The 15,833-nt window shown below is 41.2% G+C and overlaps 1 protein-coding gene across 5 annotated transcripts in view; it reads right to left on the reverse strand.

The window, feature by feature from the left end:
• atp2b3b (ATPase plasma membrane Ca2+ transporting 3b) overlaps nt 1-12,820 on the reverse strand; it is a 98,261-nt gene extending 85,441 nt beyond the window's left edge. For 4 of the 5 annotated variants that reach the window (XM_041800031.1, XM_041800029.1, XM_041800033.1 and 1 more), the window contains exon 1: nt 12,589-12,820. The gene's annotated coding sequence lies outside the window, so the exon portion shown is untranslated. Of the gene's footprint in view, nt 1-12,580 lie in introns of all 5 variants that reach the window. The other variant, XM_041800030.1, reaches the window with a different exon arrangement.
• Between the last annotated feature and the right edge of the window lie 3,013 nt (nt 12,821-15,833).

The raw sequence follows: 15,833 nt of genomic DNA on the forward strand, positions 1-15,833 counted from the left end.
TCAAGTCCAGTGAAAGCGTGAGATGGAGTGGAGTAAAACACACCAACACTGGACTGTGGAGTGACCAATCATCTTCTCTGTTTACAGTCAGATGGTGAGTCTGGGTCTGGAGGATGCTGGGAGAACGTTACCTGTCTGAGGAGGGATAATGGTATGGGGCTGTTTTTCAAGGTCTGGTCTAGACCCCTTATCTCCAGTGTAGGCCGATCTTAATGCCTCAGCAGACCAAGACATTGATATGGGACAAAAGCAGTAAACATGAGTTAGGAAATAAAATGGGTGGGAAAAATGGTGGAAAACGGTTCAAAAGTGGCAAAATGGGTAAGATGGAGTAGTGAAAATGGGTCATGAGTAGGGGGATCAAACCTGGGTCCTGATTCTCCAAATATCTGAAAATCAAAAATGTTCCAACTTATCGTCCATACTGCTACCGAGGCCTTGTGATGAATATAATTTTATATCAGTGGTGTAAAACAGACATCAGATTTTGCAAAGGAAACATGAACTTAAAGCATGGAAGCAAACCACGGTCAGCTTTAAGAAAACAAAAATACTCCACCTGCCAGAAGCACGCAGACATACTGTATCTGTCTGCAGCTACTGATGCTGACAGCTCTCCAAACTTTGTAGTTAAAAACACTGATCCAGGGTAGAAGTCTGTGGTGGAACTGAAGCTAACTGACAAACCTGAAAGATGGTTTTCAATGATGCATTCAGGTAACCTCAGTAAATTAGATGACTGGATCCTATATGTCTTGATTGGCGCAAATGCCCATCAAAAAAAGGTAAATTTAATTTTTGATAAGAAACTTCAATAAATATAGTTGTGAGGATGAGGAATGTGTTTTTATTTCAGAGATATAAGATAGATTTAACGGGCTGAATCATGATGTTTTAGACAGCTAAGACCACTTCTGTTATAAAGGTCTTTTTATCTTTCCACTAAAGAAGTACCGATAAGGCCAATATCTACAGAAATGAACGACCTCCATCCCTCATCATCAGTGACAAACACAGGAAAAAAGCAGCAAACATAAATATAGAATGAAAAAAGGGGCAAAAATGGGCAGAAAAATGGTGAAAAGCAGTTAAAAAGTGGCAAAAATCAGATACAAGTGGCAGAAAGTCCAGTCTCTGTGATTATCAGGGTCCATTTTCAGGATTTATCAGGGTCCAGTCTCTGGATTTATCAGGGTCTATTCTCTGGGTTTATCAGGGCCCAGTCTCTGGTTAATCAGGGTCCATTCTCAGGTTTTATCAGGGTCCATTCTCTGGGTTAATCAGGGTCCAGTCTCTGGGTTAATCAGGGTCCAGTCTATGGTTAATCAGGGTCCAGTCTCTGGTTAATCAGGGTCCATTCTCAGGTTTTATCAGGGTCCATTCTCTGGGTTAATCAGGGTCCAGTCTCTGGGTTAATCAGGGCCCAGTCTCTAGGTTTATCAGGGTCCATTCTCTGGGTTAATCAGGGTCCATTCTCAGGTTTTATCAGGGTCCATTCTCTGGGTTTATCAGGGTCCATTCTCTGGGTTAATCAGGGTCCAGTCTCTAGGTTTATCAGGGTCCATTCTCTGGGTTAATCAGGGTCCAGTCTCTGGGATTATCAGGGGTCCAGTCTCTGGGTTTATCAGGGTGCATTCTCTGGGATTATCAGGGGTCCAGTCTCTGGGTTAATCAGGGTCCAGTCTATGGTTAATCAGGGTCCAGTCTCTGGTTAATCAGGGTCCATTCTCAGGTTTTATCAGGGTCCATTCTCTGGGTTAATCAGGGTCCAGTCTCTGGGTTAATCAGGGTCCATTCTCTGGTTAATCAGGGTCCATTCTCAGGTTTTATCAGGGTCCATTCTCTGAGTTAATCAGGGTCCAGTCTCTGGGTTAATCAGGGCCCAGTCTCTGGTTAATCAGGGTCCATTCTCAGGTTTTATCAGGGTCCATTCTCTGGGTTTATCAGGGTCCATTCTCTGGGTTAATCAGGGTCCAGTCTCTGGGATTATCAGGGTCCATTCTCTGGGTTAATCAGGGTCCAGTCTCTGGGATTATCAGGGGTCCAGTGTCTGGGTTTATCAGGGTCCATTCTCTGGGATTATCAGGGGTCCAGTCTCTGGGTTTATAAGGGTCCATTCTCTGGGTTTACCAGGGTCCAGTCTCTGGGTTTATCAGGGTCCAGTCTCTGGGTTTATCAGGGTCCATTCTCTGGGTTTATCAGGGTCCATTCTCTGGGTTAATCAGGGTCCAGTCTCTGGGTTTATCAGGGTCCATTCTCTGGGTTTATCAGGGTCCATTCTCTGGGTTTATCAGGGTCCAGTCTCTGGGTTTATCAGGGTCCATTCTCTGGGTTTATCAGGGTCCATTCTCTGGGTTTATCAGGGTCCATTTTCTGGGTTTATCAGGGTCCAGTCTCTGGGTTTATCAGGGTCCAGTCTATGGGTTTATCAGGGTCCAGTCTCTGGGTTTATCAGGGTCCATTCTCTGGGTTTATCAGGGTCCATTCTCTGGGTTTATCAGGGTCCATTTTCTGGGTTTATCAGGGTCCAGTCTCTGGGTTTATCAGGGTCCAGTCTATGGTAATCAGGGTCCAGTCTCTGGTTAATCAGGGTCCATTCTCAGGTTTTATCAGGGTCCATTCTCTGGTTTATCAGGGTCCATTCTCTGGGCTTATCAGGGTCCATTCTCTGGTTTATCAGGGTCCATTCTCTGGGTTTATCAGGGTCCATTCTCTGGTTTATCAGGGTCCATTCTCTGGGCTTATCAGGGTCCATTCTCTGGTTTATCAGGGTCCATTCTCTGGGTTTATCAGGGTCCATTCTCTGGGTTTATCAGGGTCCATTCTCTGGGTTTATCAGGGTCCATTCTCTGGGTTTATCAGGGTCCATTCTCTGGTTTATCAGGGTCCATTCTCTGGGCTTATCAGGGTCCATTCTCTGGTTTATCAGGGTCCATTCTCTGGGTTTAACAGGGTCCATTCTCTGGGTTTATCAGGGTCCATTCTCTGGTTAATCAGGGTCCATTCTCTGGGTTTATCAGGGTCCATTCTCTGGGTTTATCAGGGTCCAGTCTCTTGGTTTATCAGGGTCCATTCTCTGGGTTTATCAGGGTCCAGTCTCTGGGTTTATCAGGGTCCATTCTCTGGGTTTATCAGGGTCCATTCTCTGGGTTTATCAGGGTCCATTCTCTGGGTTTATCAGGGTCCATTCTCTGGGTTTATCAGGGTCCATTCTCTGGGTTTATCAGGGTCCATTCTCTGGGATTATCAGGGTCCATTCTCTGGGTTTATCAGGGTCCATTCTCTGGTTTATCAGGGTCCATTCTCTGGGTTTATCAGGGTCCATTCTCTGGTTTATCAGGGTCCATTCTCTGGGTTTATCAGGGTCCATTCTCTGGTTTATCAGGGTCCATTCTCTGGGTTTATCAGGGTCCATTCTCTGGTTTATCAGGGTCCATTCTCTGGGTTTATCAGGGTCCATTCTCTGGGTTTATCAGGGTCCATTCTCTGGGTTTATCAGGGTCCATTCTCTGGGTTTATCAGGGTCCATTCTCTGGTTTATCAGGGTCCATTCTCTGGGTTTATCAGGGTCCATTCTCTGGTTTATCAGGGTCCATTCTCTGGGTTTATCAGGGTCCATTCTCTGGGTTTATCAGGGTCCATTCTCTGGTTAATCAGGGTCCATTCTCTGGGTTTATCAGGGTCCATTCTCTGGGTTTATCAGGGTCCAGTCTCTTGGTTTATCAGGGTCCATTCTCTGGGTTTATCAGGGTCCATTCTCTGGGTTAATCAGGGTCCATTCTCTGGGTTAATCAGGGTCCAGTCTCTGGGTTTATCAGGGTCCATTCTCTGGGTTTATCAGGGCCCATTCTCTGGGTTTATCAGGGTCCAGTCTCTGGGTTTATCAGGGTCCATTCTCTGGGTTTATCAGGGTCCATTCTCTGGGTTTATCAGGGTCCATTTTCTGGGTTTATCAGGGTCCAGTCTCTGGGTTTATCAGGGTCCATTCTCTGGGTTTATCAGGGTCCATTCTCTGGGTTTATCAGGGTCCATTCTCTGGGTTTATCAGGGTCCATTCTCTTGGTTTATCAGGGTCCATTCTCTGGGTTTATCAGGGTCCAGTCTCTGGGTTTATCAGGGTCCATTCTCTTGGTTTATCAGGGTCCATTCTCTGGGTTTATCAGGGTCCATTCTCTGGGTTTATCAGGGTCCATTCTCTGGTTTATCAGGGTCCATTCTCTGGGCTTATCAGGGTCCATTCTCTGGTTTATCAGGGTCCATTCTCTGGGTTTATCAGGGTCCATTCTCTGGGTTTATCAGGGTCCATTCTCTGGGTTTATCAGGGTCCATTCTCTGGTTTATCAGGGTCCATTCTCTGGGCTTATCAGGGTCCAGTCTCTGGTTTATCAGGGTCCATTCTCTGGGTTTATCAGGGTCCATTCTCTGGGTTTATCAGGGTCCATTCTCTGGTTAATCAGGGTCCATTCTCTGGGTTTATCAGGGTCCATTCTCTGGGTTTATCAGGGTCCAGTCTCTGGTTAATCAGGGTCCATTCTCTGGGTTTATCAGGGTCCATTCTCTGGGTTTATCAGGGTCCATTCTCTGGGTTTATCAGGGTCCATTCTCTGGTTTATCAGGGTCCATTCTCTGGGTTTATCAGGGTCCATTCTCTGGGTTTATCAGGGTCCATTCTCTGGTTTATCAGGGTCCATTCTCTGGGTTTATCAGGGTCCATTCTCTGGGTTTATCAGGGTCCATTCTCTGGTTAATCAGGGTCCATTCTCTGGGTTTATCAGGGTCCATTCTCTGGTTTATCAGGGTCCATTCTCTGGTTAATCAGGGTCCATTCTCTGGGTTTATCAGGGTCCATTCTCTGGTTAATCAGGGTCCATTCTCTGGGTTTATCAGGGTCCAGTCTCTGGGTTTATCAGGGTCCATTCTCTGGGTTTATCAGGGTCCATTCTCTGGGTTTATCAGGGTCCATTCTCTGGGTTTATCAGGGTCCATTCTCTGGGTTTATCAGGGTTCATTCTTGGGTTTATTAGGGTCCATTCCCTGGGTTTTTAGGGTCTATTGTCTGGGTTTATCAGGGGCCCAGACAGTTCTGATGTCAGGTAGTAGTTGTTGACAGCGTTTAAGAGAGGACGATTTTTTTAGGATTATTTTTCTTAAACTCATTAAAACATGAAATTTGAGATCAGATTGCAGATCTCATTTTAAAATCTTGCAGGTTATTCACCATGCATTCTTGGAGAGGTTTGGAGTTTGTTTTAGGAAGGTCTCTGTTTGATGGTCCATGCAGACCTTCACCCTAACCTGCTGCATCCAGGTGTAGAAAGAGGGCGGGTACCGTTAAGTACTTCCTGTCTGAGCTGGCTCAGAGCCAGTCTCACTCATGTGGAGACAGACATGAACACAGGCAGAGGATGGAGCTGTTACAGGTAGACACACACCTGCATCACTGTAGGGCTACATCACACCCACTTTAAGGTGTCGTCTCGCCACCGCTCAGGTGAGTAGAAGCTGCTAATGACTTGAGCCCATTTTCTGATGTGGGCGTTCACCATAACTACAGACTTTTATTATGAAGAACTTAATGGAAGTAGCACATCTATCTTTGATTTAGCTTAGCTTTGGCTACCATGCTAGTTCAGTCAGCTACAGTCTACAGCTGCTTCTCTGAGCTCATTTAACGCCACGGCCCGCATCTTTGACTCACCACAGACTTAAAACAAGAGTCATGAGTCCTTTAAACATCTTCAAACAGCTGTTAAAGTTGGTGTAAGATGAATGGCTGCAGCGCTGGGCTCAAGACAAACAAATGCAGCTCGTAGCTTCTTCTTCAACAGAGACGCTCTACAAAGTGAGCATACTCGCTGTATGTTGCTGTTATTACAGCCGTCAAACTTAGAAAGGAATGAGCTCAGGTCTGACCTGTTTACTGTGCTCGACTAGAGCAGCATGAGTGGTGACGGTTAGCTACCCTGCTGCCCTTAATGCTGGACTAACACACGCTGATGACTGGACTCAGACTGAGCTGTTGTCCGTCACATATCACTGTGCTGCTCCAGCAGTGGCAGCCGTTTTACCTCGCTGGTAGTGTGCAGTAACTTCAGAGATAAATCTCTTTAATGGAGTCTTGCTGAGTCACAGCGGTGTGAACGGGTCAGCGTTTAGAACCATGCTGAGAGGACCTGAGGTGGGCGTCAGAGGAATCACTGACAGCTGTAGGACACAGTGGAGCTTTTCCACACTTTTTATTGGTTAAAAATTTGCAAAACCTCCTGACAGCTGTAAAGACCGACCTATAGGTTATTTGCAGTCACGTGATACAGATGAACAGGCCCCGCCCACAGAGTTGTCCGGGCCCCTTATAGAGTGGTGCAGGAATGAGTCCTAAAACGCGGTAGTGTGTTAGCATTTTAGCACTTCATGTTCCCTTGTCTGAAAGTCTCTGGGAATTTGGAATGAGTTTTGGGTTAAATGTCTTGTGGTGAACACAAGCTCACGTTTTTTAACGTTTTTATCGTACAACATAAATACATCTGACACGTGCCCCACCTTTGAATTGTGTATCTTTTCACGTCTTAATAACGGCGGTTGCTAAAAGACAGCTAACAAGGACTACATTCGTCATCATCCAAAGCGCAGCAACTGAGCCATTCAGTTGTATCTGCGTGTGATAAAGTCAGTCGACCGTGTTGTAGTTCAATATAGCATGACGTTAGCTATTTACTTTCGACAGATTAACGAACCAGATATGGTGCTGATATTATCAGTTTAAGAAGATTATCTTTAGGAACAAAACGTGTAAGTTTCATAAACTTTTATTGGACACAGAGCTTATTTTCAGCAATGATCCAAAAACCCATTCAAAAATCCCATAGGCTCGACGCCGAGGGAACCCATGCTACGCTAACTTCCAGGTTTGCCTACAAAATTATGTCATGACTGCACCCCTCTATAGACCCTGAGAATGGTCCTTCCCCAGCTGTGATTTAGTGATGATACGAGGGCATGTGTGTTTGATCAGTAGCATTAGCGCTAGCATCCTAGCTAACAGTTCCCTCTGTTGGAGCTAAAAAAGAGAGTCGATCTGTTATTGGGTATTAATGTTCAGATAACTTAATCATGCTATTTTTAGACATCACTGTTTACAGCCATCTTTGCTTCTTAGGTCATTTTCACACCAGATAGTCCGGGGGACTCGGTCCGTTTTGGAACAGAAATGGCAGCATTGTTGCACTTTCCTTTGGTTTGGTTCGCATTCACACTGCTCTCTTGGTCAAGCGGACCAAACCGTCTGAACACCTACAACATCTGCCCACTAGGGGCGCTGTCGCCATGAACAAACGGCGACCAAGGAGAAAAGAAGGCGTAGAAGAAGATGAAACTCCTTCCGCTGGTCTTTTTTTTCACATAAACAATGAAAAAACACAGAATTTACGCTGTCTTGTGGTTTCTGCTCTTGCATTGGGGCGTTATGGACAGCCAGCGAGGCGGTGAGCTGTCTAACATGTTGTTCTTAACATGAGACGAATAAATAAGCACGGACTACGATGTGTTGCTATGGTTACCAAGACGCCAAGCGAGGTACCGACATGTATTTGAGTGTATTAAATCACATATAAATCCGTATATCATCACACTTTGTGCCACTTCCTGTCGTTGGTTCACAAGTTGGTCCGCTTTGCTTTCACACCTCAAACAAACCACACCAGGGTTTGTTAGGAAGCGGACCGAGACCCCCTGTTTTCAAGTGGACCAGAGTTCGCTAGTTTGGTCCGCACCAGAGTTCGTGTGAGCTTTCACACCACTCCAAATGAACCGGACTATCAGGGAAATCAGACCAGAGTTCATTTAAGGCGGACCAAACAGCTCTGGTGTGAACGCGCCCTTATAAACCCATTTCTGCTGCCGTAATCCTATTTTAGTCTCTTGTAAAGCATTTTTGCCACTCTGTTACCACTTTTTCCCTTCACTTTTTGCTTTTTTGCACATTTTTACCTTGTGCTTGTTTCTCCATTTTTCAGCTTTTTTTTTTTTATCAGTTATTAAACTAATTTTCAATCACAGTTGTTTCAGTTCCTTCTACTTTATTTTCTGACATCCTGACGTTGGTACACGTCATTCTCTGGAGCGTAGAAACATTCCTGTTGTTTTAGTCAGCATGCCCATCCACACTGATCACATGACTAGAACAGTTCATTCTGTTTTGAGTAAAGGGGTTTACATGTAGAGAAAGGCTACGTTTACTACAGCATGAATAAATGAACTAGAAAATTCCTGTTTTGTAGCTTTGATAGGAGTGGTTATTAATAACCTTAGATGTAAAATGCCTTTTTCCCTCCATTTTTGCCAAACAGTAGACCACAGCCGGCAACTTTTGGAAAAGTTGGTGGAACTGGCGAGGAGCGAAAAGTTGCCAACCATGGACGGTCAGTATAAAGGACAGATTATTGGTTTATTTGAGTACAGGACCATGTAATGATGATTCATGACCGAGCCTGTTAATCCACATTTAAAAAGCCGAGCTGGGACCAGATGAAGAGCCGTCTGTGAGCCAAACATCCAGCTCCGATCCTGTTTGGTATTCTGTTTCACCTTAAATCAGCTCATTTCTTTGTCACAGTTTGGACGGTTGACACGGTTACAAACAGCACGCTTTGGCGTTTTGATAGAGCTCCTCAAAGTGAAATCACTTCCTGCCCCCCATCTGTGGTTCTCCGCTGTGACATCATCTACAAACCACCAACAGCACTGATTCATAGCAGCGATATTCTTCCTTTAATACAGATCAATACTGACTCTGACGTCCCTACTACACCTCCACACAAAGCTACACACAAACACTCGGTCCACGCACGTGCAGGAATGGCCCCATGCAACAGTGTGTTTCCCCCAGAACGACCTTTCCTGGTCACCTTCAGACGTGCCTGCTCTTCCTCCTCCTCATCCTCACTCAGAGCAGCAGCAGCACACACACATGCAAACTCTCTGCAGCCTGCTGCTACACACACACACGCACACCGGCGTCCCCCCACAAGGTGACCGGCCGGCCCACTCCGCCAGGCTCCTGAAGGTCCCCCTGGCCTCAGATCATCAGCAGATCAAACGCACCCCCCTGCGGCTCGCCACAACAGACACAAACAACACGCCTGACTACTAGGAGACCGGAGCAGCGTCACACTCTGGACGCCACGGATGGAGTCATTAGGTCCAGAAACACATGGATGCACGCTTGATTGGCATGGGAATTATATGGTGGACTGCAAAACCCCTAAAACTCCCATTCCAATCACACAATAACACATTAAAGGACGAATGTGGTTTACGGGGACAGAGGGATGGTTTGGTGGTTTACGGGGACAGGGGGATGGTTTGATGGTTTACGGGGACAGAGGAATGGTTTGGTGGTTTATGGGGACAGGGGGATGGTTTGATGGTTTACGGGGACAGAGGGACGGTTTGGTGGTTTACGGGGACAAATCCTCCCCAGCATCCTCTCATCTTTAAAACTCATGTCAGAAATCTAAATTTGACCTGTAAATGATGAATATCCATTAAAAGAATCCTTTTCTCTCCTGAAGCCTAAATAAATCTCAAAATGTGGCATAATCTACAATGGCCCTTGAAGTCAACTGAATTCAAAAACATTTAATCAATGTAAAAAACTATAACTTTATAAAGCATCACTTACTGTAAAGATGGCTCTTGCATTTGATATTCACCATTTCTTCCTTTGAAAAATATTGAATAAATTGAAATTTCTGTAATAAAATATTTTGACCTACAAAAAAAGAAAGAAAGAAAGAAAGAAAGGGAAAAAATAATTATTTTAGGATATGTGGAATAAGATTTTTGCACCTTCTGATTTTTTCTCCAGTGATATTTGTACTTTTTGTGCATCCTGGGAATATTTTTGCATTTAATTATTTCTTTAAAACTCAAATTATTTTAAATGTTTTTGTTTCAGTGTGAAATTTTTTTTCTAAATATTTTTAGGACATATCCTTGCATTTTAAGATGTATCTTTGAACTTCTGAAAGATATTTTTTGCTTAAATACAGCTGTAATTTCTCAATATTTATCAGGTGTTCTGTTGTCTGTAATGAAGAGATGAGTGAGAGAGGAATGATGTGGAGGAAGACCCCCAGGACTTAAACCCTGATATTACCCAGAAACATTTTACATTTCATAGAGACACATGCTTACATTCATAGATGATTTACTGTTTAATGAGATACTATTGTGATATATATATATATGTGTGTGTGTGTGTGTGCTATATGTGATGAATTGTTCTACTTGTTTGTTAAAAGCTTTTAAAGTTCATGAAACTTTTTTTGTATTTCATGAAATGTTTTGGGGTTTGTGAGATAATTTTGCATTTTCTAAAATAATTTATAACTGAGTAAAAATTTACAGGCTTTATGAACCTTTCCTTTTTTGCATTTTACAAATAATTTTTGTTTTTTAAAATAATTTTGCAGTAAGAAATGTTGCATGATATGTTTATTTTTTAAAAACTTTAACAAATATTATTGGCTTTTTATATTAGAGTATTGCATTAAGTGACACATTTGATGCTGCATTAAACGTTGATAAATGTTTTACAGGAGAAATATTTTGGGTTTGTGAAATCATTGTGAATTTAACAGTTTTGTTGCAGACACGTTCATGTGTTCAGTGAAATGTTTAAAACTTTGAGAAATTTTGGGAGTTTGTGATGTCATTTTGTTCTTAATTTGCCGCTGAATGAAATGTTTGTATATCAGGAAGTGAAATATTTTTACATTCACTAAAATAAAATTTAGATTTTTTTAACTGAAAAGTTTCAGACCAGTTTGGCTGCGGCACATATTTACATGTTTAGTTCAATTTTTTTACACTATGAGAAATGGTTTTGGGGTTTTGTGACGTAAATGTGCACTTTTTAAAATAAATTACCACAGAGACATTTTCTGTTGCATTAAACATTTTTTTGCATTGCGTGAAATTATTTGCATATTATAAATGTAATGCATGGTCTAAAAATATTTTTGCATGTAGATTTCTTGCATGGTAAGTTTCTGTGTTCAGTGAAATATTTCTGTAAGGTTTTTTTTTTTTACGTTTTATGAAATGAATTTGGATTAAATAGTAACTTAATATTTTTGGGTTTAAAAGGTACCTTAACATTTTATAAATTTAAACTAGTTTTGCATGAAGTTTTGTTGCACGGCATGTTTCTGGAATTTTTCACAATGTCAGAAATATTTTTATAATTTTGTTGCATTTTCAGAAATATATATTTTTTGTGTTATCGTTAAATAGTTTACAGAAAGTGTTGTTTCGCGGCATGTTTCTGGAATTTTTCACACTGTCAGAAATTCTTCTTTTTTTTTTTTTTGCATGTTCAGAAATGGTTTTTGTGTTTTCATTAAATAGTTTAAGGAATGTTTTGTTGAATTTTTCTGGAATTTTTCACACTGTCAGAAATATTTTTATAATTTTGTTGCGTTTTCAGAAATATATATTTGTTGTTTTCTTTAAATAGTTTAAGGAAAGTTTTGTTGAATTTTTTACAATGTCAGAAATATTTTTATAATGTTTTTGCATTTTTTAGAAATGTATTTTTTGTGTTTTCTTTAAATAGTTTACAGAAAGTGTTGTTGCACAGCATGTTTCTGTAATTTTTCACACTGTCAGAAATTCTTTTTTTTTTTTTTTGCATGTTCAGAAATGGTTTTTGTGTTATCGTTAAATAGTTTAAGGAATGTTTTGTTGAATTTTTCTGGAATTTTTCACACTGTCAGAAATATTTTTATATTTTTTTTGCATGTTCAGAAATATTTTTTTTTGTGTTTTCTTTAAATAGTTTAAGGAATGTTTTGTTGCACAGCATGTTTCTGGAATTTTTCACAATGTCAGAAATATTTCTGAGGTATTTTGACATGAAATGACGGTTTTGATTGAAATGAAATGCTTCTATGTTTGATAAAATTTTGGGGGTTTTGAGAGCTACTTTAGCATTTTCTAAAATTATGCAGCGTTATTATTTTATAGTTTTTGATGGCAGCATGTCTCTGTTCCGTGAAACCACACTGTCAGAGTTATTTCGGGGTTGTGGAGTGGTTTTTGGAACATTTGGCGTGTCGTTCTTTAGCGGATCGTTCCACACGGTCAGAAATAATTCGGAGGCATTTTTACGTCTCGTTAGACGGTTCCGCGTTGAGCTGAAGGATTTTACGTTTTAGTTTTGTTCCCTGAAATATTTGGTCCTTCTGGTGAAATGTTTTTGTAGTTGACCTTCAGGGCCACCGTACATGATGCTGCCATATAAACATGTCAGATTGCTCCATGAATCGTTGCTGCCTGCTCACACACAGACTCACACACTGCCTACACGCTCACAGACACACACTGACACGGTGCGTGATGCTGTGCGGGTATTATGGTCTGTCCTGCCGATCAGCTGGGCCTCTCAGCATCCTGACTCCGTTAAAGCCTCCCGTTAAACTCACCGACCACCACCGAGCATCACAGCCCTCCTCATCTAACGGCCCTCGGGGTAAATAAAGAGTCACGCACGCTCACGGGCTCACACGCACGGACTCACCGACTCACCGTGCAGGCCGAGCTCAAGGACATCAGCACGAGCGCGCAGGCGGGGCGGCAGAATCCCCGTTAGAATCCCCGGTAATCTGCGGGCAGCGGAGAGGAGACCGTCCCAGACCGAGAGAGGACACGGAGGGGGGGCAGGCTGCGGAGGCTCCGGGTCCCGGAGTCCAGAGGAGGAGCGGAGGAGGAGAGACGACGACTGACGGTGAATATTCCGCTCCGCACGGTCACCTGACGATCGGTCTGCAGCGGAGAGAGAGAGAGAGAGGGGAGAGAGAGAGAGAGAGAGAGAGAGAGAGAGAGGAGAGAGAGAGAGAGAGAGGGGGGAGAGAGAGAGAGAGAGAGAGAGAGAGAGAGAGAGAGAGAGAGAGAGAGAGAGAGAGAGAGGAGAGAGAGAGAGAGAGAGGGGAGAGAGAGAGAGAGAGAGAGAGAGAGGGGAGAGAGAGAGAGAGAGAGGATGTGAGGGTGAGGGTTTAAACACCTCCTCTGAGGGGGGAGGAGGGGGAGGACCAGGATGTGAGCGGCTCCGTTAGGTGCTCCGTTCACAAAAGAGCGAAGAGGAGAGAGAGACAGAGAGCGCGCGCGGAGAGAGGAGGAGAAGCTCCTGCGACATCTTTGGAGGAGGAGGAGGAGGAGGAAGAGGAGGAGGACGCAGCATCCGCGAGAAGAACCGACAGGGAGGGGAGGGGGAGGGGGGCTCCATACGTCACCCCCACCTACTGGACGGCGTCATGACGTCAGCAGACACACCGCAGTGGACGCTCTCAGTTTGTGTGTTTAGAGCCATCTTTAAAAAAAAGACACAATCCCAAATAATAACTGATCAATAATTAATGATTGATCATCAGACAATAACCTGATCAATAACCTGATAATTAATGATTGATCATCAGACAATAACCTGATAATTAATGATTGATCATCAGACAATAACCTGATCAATAACCTGATAATTAATGATTGATCATCAGACAATAACCTGATAATTAATGATTGATCATCAGACAATAACCTGATAATTAATGATTGATCATCAGACAATAACCTGATAATTAATGATTGATCATCAGACAATAACCTGATAATTAATGATTGATCATCAGACAATAACCTGATAATTAATGATTGATCATCAGACAATAACCTGATAATTAATGATTGATCATCAAACAATAACCTGATCAATAACCTGATAATTAATGATTGATCATCAGACAATAACCTGATAATTAATGATTGATCATCAGACAATAACCTGATCAATAACCTGATAATTAATGATTGATCATCAGACAATAACCTGATAATTAATGATTGATCATCAGACAATAACCTGATCAATAATTAATGATTGATCATCAGACAATAACCTGATAATTAATGATTGATCATCAGACAATAACCTGATAATTAATGATTGATCATCAGACAATAACCTGATCAATAATTAATGATTGATCATCAGACAATAACCTGATCAATAACCTGATAATTAATGATTGATCATCAGACAATAACCTGATAATTAATGATTGATCATCAGACAATAACCTGATCAATAATTAATGATTGATCATCAGACAATAACCTGATAATTAATGATTGATCATCAGACAATAACCTGATCAATAATTAATGATTGATCATCAGACAATAACCTGATAATTAATGATTGATCATCAGACAATAACCTGATAATTAATGATTGATCATCAGACAATAACCTGATAATTAATGATTGATCATCAGACAATAACCTGATAATTAATGATTGATCATCAAACAATAACCTGATAATTAATGATTGATCATCAGACAATAACCTGATAATTAATGATTATGATTATCAATTAATTTTGATTGAAAATAAAACAATTATAAATCAATTAATGATGACTGACTATTGATAAATCACCTGTAAATAAATTACAACATTTTATCGATCAATATGACTGACGATCAGTAAATCACCTTTCAATAAATAATACTGGTTCATCAACAAATAATGATCAATATTTAAACCATCTTTTCAATAAATAATTTTTATCAATAAATCATGATAATCAATAAATGATTGATTTTCTGTTGATCCCAACAATAACATTTCTTAAATGTTAAATAAATACATACATTTAAAAAGTCCTGCACAAAGTGCAAATGTATTTCTTTAAATACTAGAGTATTTCAGTAAATCCAAAAGTTTGTCTCTAAACTGATGAAATATTTCACAATAAACAAAATGCTTAAACATTTTATTAAATTTAAATATTTCCATAAATGCTAAATTACTTTAGAAAATTCTAAAATTTTTACCATCAAAAAAGGTAAAAAAAAAAAAATGTAAAAAACAATTCACTGACTGGATTTACTGAATTTTCCTACATTAGTTTTCACATTTATCATGAGTGCCTGGTAGATCTGGAACTAAAACATTAAACAACCAATATTTTTAGCTAAACTGAGAGACTTATGAAATCACCAATGATTGTTTTACCTGAATGATTTATTCAAACCAGACTGAAGCCTGACGCTCATCACAGAAACAGAAAAGGTCCAGACACCTGATACTGGGCAGACTGGTCCCCTCACTCTGCCTAAAAATATGAACAACATTTCTATTCATCCAGATTGTCAAAGTGTTCTCCACTTTAACACCAGAGTGATGAAATCTCCATTATTTTAATGATCAGTGGGGCCCAAAAGGACCAGAACTCTGTGATCTCTAGTCAGATTTATGAGGGAGGGAACGCAGAGGAAGTTACACAAATACACCGGAAACGTCTGAAAATGGATGTGAGAGAGGAAACCCTGAGTTTAACTCCCTGTTCATCTCAACGGCTAATACAACACATTCTTATCATGTTTATTTATCTTACCAATAAACTGCTACTGATTTATTTAACATGATGTATTTTGGGTTATGTTCTCATTTCAACAATAACCAAAGGTAATATAACAGGAATCACAGCCTCTTAATGTGTTCTTATATTCTCCATGGCTTTGGTTGTGTAAGAGTTTATGATGAAAGACAAGGTGTACAAAATAAAACTTAGATTTCAATCTACAGTGACTGTTAACACCTAAAATAATGTTATTGGTTGATATTTATTCCTGATCTATTTTCTCCCTTCCTAGTTTTCCAGCCCCCATCAGCCTTTCCCCGGTCTGATGGTCGTTGCCTGGAGTGTCAAAAGTTAAAACCAATGCAGCACATCTGTTTAGTTTACTAACTTTAAAAAGGAAAGCTGAGC

This window comes from Cheilinus undulatus, linkage group 11, assembly GCF_018320785.1.
Source record: "Cheilinus undulatus linkage group 11, ASM1832078v1, whole genome shotgun sequence".
Lineage (NCBI taxonomy): Eukaryota > Metazoa > Chordata > Actinopteri > Labriformes > Labridae > Cheilinus > Cheilinus undulatus.